The sequence below is a fragment of the Porites lutea genome, chromosome 6, assembly GCF_958299795.1.
Source record: "Porites lutea chromosome 6, jaPorLute2.1, whole genome shotgun sequence".
In the NCBI taxonomy this organism is placed as follows: domain Eukaryota; kingdom Metazoa; phylum Cnidaria; class Anthozoa; order Scleractinia; family Poritidae; genus Porites; species Porites lutea.
Genome location: NC_133206.1, coordinates 32,334,788 through 32,341,346, shown reverse-complemented (window position 1 = coordinate 32,341,346; position 6,559 = coordinate 32,334,788). Strand labels below are relative to the sequence as shown.

At 39.7% G+C, this 6,559-nt stretch overlaps 1 long non-coding RNA gene across 1 annotated transcript; it reads left to right on the top strand.

Annotated features, from left to right (window-relative positions):
- Window positions 1-261: 261 nt before the first annotated feature.
- LOC140941254 (uncharacterized) lies at window positions 262-3,351 on the top strand. Its single transcript, XR_012166438.1, has 3 exons — window positions 262-389; window positions 2,158-2,211; window positions 3,212-3,351. It is a non-coding gene; the product is annotated as an uncharacterized lncRNA (long non-coding RNA).
- The last annotated feature ends 3,208 nt before the right edge of the window (window positions 3,352-6,559 follow it).

The following is a 6,559-nucleotide window of genomic DNA, read 5'->3' as shown; positions in this document are numbered from 1 at the left end:
TATGGGTCTTCCCCCACCCCCCTCCAAGGTTCACGAGGTTCTGCGATACACGTATTTTTAGTAACATGGACAACTACAGCATCTTTTTTATTAACGAAAAGAAAAAGGTGCAAGACTAAGAAAACGTTCGCAGCTTCCTACACCGCAAGGTTATCCCCCAAAACGGGCAATATAGTTACCTAACCTTAGAATAAGAACGTGTGCTGGATAAAAAAAAATGCCGCTACCTCGACTCAGTTTCGGCAGAGTTTCCCGTGTAGCTTTCTGGCCCATTTGTGGTCACTTGAGTGATAATTTTTTCCACTGTTTTGCTAGGTGTATACTGAGAGCGAAGCAATGGAACATATCACAGCGACGAGGGCTTAGAAACCTTGACGACCTTGAATAAAGTGAGTTAAGCTACTTTGGGCTAAATCGCTATGTCCATTCATTCCTATGTTCCCATAAAGATACTTCAGTTTTAGTTTATTTCGACAGTTGTGAGGAGCGAGGTGTAGTTAGAGGTGCCAATATAATCTAAAATTTACTACGTCAGTCATCAAAGCTCTGTCTTTAAATTCGGAAATGTTCTTGCTGAAGTGTTTTGATTGAAAGTAGCCAAATTAAGATATCAGTAACAAATTATTCCGGAATATTACTTGGTGCGAAATTCCTGCGTTAATTTATAATTTCACCAGGGAAATTGAACAAAAAGTCTTAATATTCTTCAGAAAACAGTTGACTACATGATTGGGTAGTGTTGTGGCCTCCAAATACTTTCTACGTGTTTCGAACATTTAGGTACAATGTAAATGACACTAATGTAATTTGCATAATTCGTATTTGTCGGTAGTAGTATAAACAAATAATAGCATGATATGTACTTGATATTTGGCATAAATACCACGAGTGATATTTCAAAATTGTCTCAAATTTCACTCGCCTAATGGCTCGTGAAATTACGTCTAACAATTTTGAAATATCACTCGTGGTATTTATGCCAAATATCACTACAGATCATGCTATTACCTATACAAATTCCTGTATCAACCCGACAGATAATAATATTGTTATAATTAATACCTTTAAATCTCTCGTACATAAAGGTAGCTCTATAACTCTACTGATGTACTTATACAAATATCACTTTAATTAAATGGACCTTTTTCCTTATCTCTAATAACATTTGTGGTAATTTGCTTTGCAAGTCTTTGTTCCACTGTGTGCTCGAAAAAGTTCGCTGTTGTTAAAATTTAGTTGCACCAAGTTTGCTATTCCTCGGCACCAAGAAGGCATTCATGTTTAAAAATGATGTTACGGCGTTAAAAACGCTGAAGGAAAAGGAAAAGCAAAGTTATGAACGGCAAGAAGGGTTGTAACCGGATTTATTTTTTTCAAGAGAGAATGAAGGAGCTACTTAGCTCAATCTCTCTTGAGAAACGTCTATGTAATAGTTAGAAAGCACAAATCATTTTTCACGGCTGCGAGCGAAATTAGTCACCCATGAAATAACTGGTATATCAAATGTATACTCGATGAAATAAGTACAATCTCGTCACCATTTGAACATATACTTATTAACTAGGCTGCTTTGAACGAGGCTGCCCCGAGCTTGTACTTTGAGCCAGGGGCACCCAACGTCAATTTTCGGAAAATATCTGTTCGGAAGAAGATTGAGATATAGAATTTTCGGAACATTTGTTGTAAAATTTCTTGCTTGTCTGCCTCTCCTAGGATTTTCGAACATCTAAAAAATGGTATAATTGCCCATTTTTAACGGATTTTTACTTAAAAAGGTCACCTAACCTTTTCGGGAGCCTTTTTTCTGGCTGAAATTTTCGAAGTTTTGATCTCTATAATTTTCGGATCATTAGACTTTCAGATAGGAAATCCGAACAGATGAAATATTTTTGGGGGATAAAAATACGCATATATCTATCGTTTAAATACTAAAATACGTTTAACAATGCTATGTTTAAGTGGTTTTGAACTATATTCTCGTTGCGTGCCCCTGTTTCAGCCGCTTCATCTCAGAATGAAAAATGACTTAATGACGCGGAACTAATCCTACAGTCTTTTCAAGGGTAATATAAGCTCATCTTTTACTGTTATAACACTCTTCTTTTCAGTATATGCTTCAATATGTTCTTCGTTTCATTTCACTAATCGTTCGTCTAGGTGCGTTGTGGTATTATGCCCACGTTCATCTTGCCAGCGGCTTTGCTGATATTGGTGAGTAGCTTGTGCCCATGCAAAAGACTTTGCAATCACACCTGTATAAATACTGCAAAGTCACAGATTACTTAGTTTGCTTTGCTACATCATCATCCAAAAAGTTAACAGTATATGCTTAACGCAGTGAAGTTAATCGTTATCTCTGTTACTCGAGAGAATGGTGGGTGTGTGCTAGGACGAAGAGAAAGCAATTTCAAAGAAGCGAGGCGATTTCGTACGAATTAACTCTATGTTCAATCAAGGGTTAAAAGAGAAGAAGGCTTAACCAATGGAAACGTGAATGTTGCGGCATCTGTCGAGTACAGTTCGAGTGTCTACTTTAGAAGGAATGCTAATGGCAGGTGATCAAGCCATGGTGTGACCATTCTAATGAACGCTCTTCGCTGCATTATTGCATGCATAATTATGTTTGCGTAGTTAATTTGAATTTTGGGATTTAGGGCACTTTTTGGAAGTGGAAGACGGTTGTTTACCGATCAATGATACCTCCAAGTATGGCCCTAATGCTTTTAGGGTCAGGCAAGGATATAAAATTTTTTTGTGAAAAAAGAAAAATCAAGCTTGATACTGCTTCAAATTGTTTAAAATTTATAGATTTTTACACGCTGACGACAATAGGGGCCGCGTTGCTTGAAATTTAACGTTGGACGTAACCGCTTATGTCGGAAATTCATTCCAGTTAAACTCATTAGTTTAACGCTTGAAGTTAAAAAATTGCGTCAAGTTAGGCAGCTGTGACCCCTGGAGACTACGGTTATAAGCGCAATTTCTCGAACGTTCGTGTTTTTAGTTCTTGGACGTACATAATGTCAAAATAAGCATAATACGCATAAAAGTGACCAACGAACCGTTAACACTGAACAGTGGATAACCGTCTTAGTGCACGCTAAAATGAGGCACATTTAAATTTTTTATTATCCATGCACCACATACTGATATTAAATATCGTGAACCATATTTGTGTTGTAGTTAAATTTCTGTTTACTTTGATTTCCAGGTTACTATTTTAACCGAAGTCATTCAGCCATCAGTTGAACGAGCTCCTGGAAAACGCGCTGACGAATCTGGAATAATGCAACCTAGAAAAACCACATCGAAAACGAAACGTGAACTGAGAAACAAGAACCCAAAAGACGCATCTGCTCTCAATAATATCAGAAACAGTAGCAGCCTTTCATATACGCAAAGGAACTCCAAAGTCTTAGATCGTGCCAATAAAAGCAAATTACACCTTAAAAGCAAGTCCTCGTCAAGTAAGCCTCAAGTGAAACGTCGATCTTCCGGCCATTTTTTGACATGGAATCCATCCTACGGAAGAGATGGCATGAACCCTTGCGTGAGGAGGGTTAGAAAAACCTACCACAGTGAACTCAACACAATACTTACTGATTTTGTATGCCGCCGTGCGACTCTCTACTGTAGTCCAAAATCAGGCGGCGCCGGGAAATGTATGCCTCTTAGAGCGTTTATTACACGTATAAACAAGGTTTTAACAACTGGTTGTACATGCCGCCACTAACACAACAAATGTGGGCCGAGTTTATCAAGGACTGGTGAGCTCTAATCCTAAGCTAACCACAAAAAGATCATATGAGAAGTGGAGGTTGTCCTGGATTTCGCGACTTTTGTCGTCTAGTAAACAAAGAGAAACATTAGACAATATCGTCTAATGTGATATTAGACGATATTGCGAGTGAGAGCACCCGACCAAATTTACGGAGCTTAAGCAATGATAGGCTGTACACAGTCCCCTATTTTTCCGTAAGATCGTCAGGGTAGAGTGCTTACCTACACGAGGAGCCATCTCGGTTTCTTATGTACCGAGTGGGCGGATATCTGGATTTATAGCGGTGGGGAGAGGGGAGTCTCCTCTCAAACCGTTCCCCTCCCCCTAAGTAGATTTAAGACTCATTCCCAAGCTAGACTCGGAACATCTGAAACCAAGATGGCCGCCCTTAACGCAAAGTGCTCGATCTCGACGATGTCAGGAAAAAATAGGGGACGGTGAACATTCTAAAACACGCGACGCACGTCAACCGGAAGTGGACTTATTGAATTCTTGGGAAGTGGTTTTGCCCATAGTTTAAGGCAAATCGTCTCTATAAGAGTCTGAGTGGCCAGTCTGAGTAATTGTCGAGAGTCGAGAGTAACAAACCAATAGTCGAGAGTACTAAGATGTACTAAGTCGAGAATCGAGAGTGATATGTCGAGAGTCTAAAATATTAAATAGTTATAATCCTGTTAATTTATTCATAATAATAATAATTTGTGTATAATTGGTTAAAAATAATTTATTTCGCCATGTTCCCTGAATAATAGCAGTGAGATGCACTTTATTAATGCTACCCGCCGGGGGTAACTTGAAGAGGTTTCATTAAAGGCGAAGCAATAAGATTACTGAAGACAAACTCCTCAAAAACATTTAAAGAGTGCTTTGCGAACTTTTAACAACGCCTCGAAGCACGCGAGATATAGTAAGGTTGTTGTCAGAGGTTAGCTTTGACTTATTATAGGACAATCGGCGCTAAAACAAAAGAGGGACTATTTTCTTTCGTTACAACATATTACCCAGTGGCACAAGATCTTAAAAAGACACTGATGGCAAACCGGAGTCAAATAGAAAATCAGCCTCTGCTGAAAACAATTTTTAAAAGACCTCTGATCATATCCTACAAAAGAGGTAAATCTCTAAAAGACAAGCTTGTAAGAGCAAAAATGAAGGCAGTTGCCGGATAATGCCAGTGGCGGATCCAGGGGAGGGGCCCGAGGGGCCCGCCCCCCTCTTATGTTTAGACCAAAATGAGGCCCGAAGGGCCGAAAAAAAAAAAATTTTATGAGACCGCCCTCCCCCCTCCCCCTCTTATCTCAGGGTCTGGATAAGTATATCTTCCCTTACGCCCAGGGGCCATTTTGTCGGCTACCACTGAGTTTGGAGACCATCATGACAAATCAGCTTCGAACTGAGGGCATAATACTGAGTGGAACCTCGATATAACGAAGGCCAAGGGACTGACAAAATTTGGTTCGCTACAACGAGGTTTCGTTATATCAGGGTATATAACGGGCTCCTGGTTAGATCGAAGTCCTTTTTCATATATTTTACTATTACTGGGCAGTGGCGGATCCAGTGGAGGGGCCTGGGGGGCCCAGCCCCCCCCCCCCCCCGCTTATTTTTAGACCAAACTGAGGCCCGAAGGGCTCCCAAAAAATTTTTTTTGAGACCGGGCCCCCCCTTTTCTAAGGGTGTGATGACTGCCTCCCCCCCCCCCCCCCCCCCTTATCTGAAGGTCTGAATCAGCCACTTCTGGGAAAGGGAAAATCGTTTGTTGGACCGAGGTTCTACACAGCAAAGGGCGTTTCACCATTTTCTGAATGCTACCCGTAAAAACCAAAACAATTCAAGACTTGAACGATCGTGCAGCTAGTGACGACGCTAGTGCCGATACATGATGCCAACTGGTGGTCATGACAAAACCTCTTCATGAATAAGAAGTTACCAAAATTTTAAAATAATGTCAATAATTAAAACACGTGAATGCATTTCGATGCACTTCTGGACATAAGGGCAAACTTTGGAAGCGTAGAATTGGCCACTCCAGAAATACCATTGTATACCGATGATAATGCTCTTTGTTTGTCACTCCAAAATTTTGCATAAGCTTTGTCTTCAGTGTCTCTTAAGAAATAAAATGGCACCAGAGAAACTGAAAAAGATGCTTATGCAAAATGTGGGGTGACAAACAAAGAGCATTATGGTATGTTATGGAATTTTCTAGAGTGGTCAGTTGGGACTGAGTGAAGCAATTTCACTGAAAATGGTAGCTGTTGGGCAGTATTCTCAAAGACTCGGAAATCGCAGCAAACAAAAAGACACTATGGAAATCAAACGCAGAAACAGGGAAAGAAAAGTAAGATATCATTGTTTTGTTATTATTATTATTATTTCATTTTGAGCTAATTCACTATGCTGTTTGCTTGAAAACCGCCGCTCCTGGAGTTGTGTCGATAACCCGATACTCGATTGCGTAAAAACTAGCTTCCGTTTTAGCTCCACTTTTGAGGCTATGAGAACCAGGAAGTGTTTGAATTCAATAATTAGAACCCGCACGAGCTTATAATAGCTTAACGTATAACGACCTTTAAATACCACTGTCTTTCTTTTCAACGCTACGAGCTGGTTCGATGGACTCCTTGAAACTTATTACAGCTTCAGCCATTTCAAGGAATGGATTGATCATAAACCACAAGTTAGAAGATTTGAATAAGTTTCTTATTTATTGAATAATGAAAGTGGAAATATTATACCTGAGTATAAGCTACAACTTATTTTTAGGTAAAATTATAA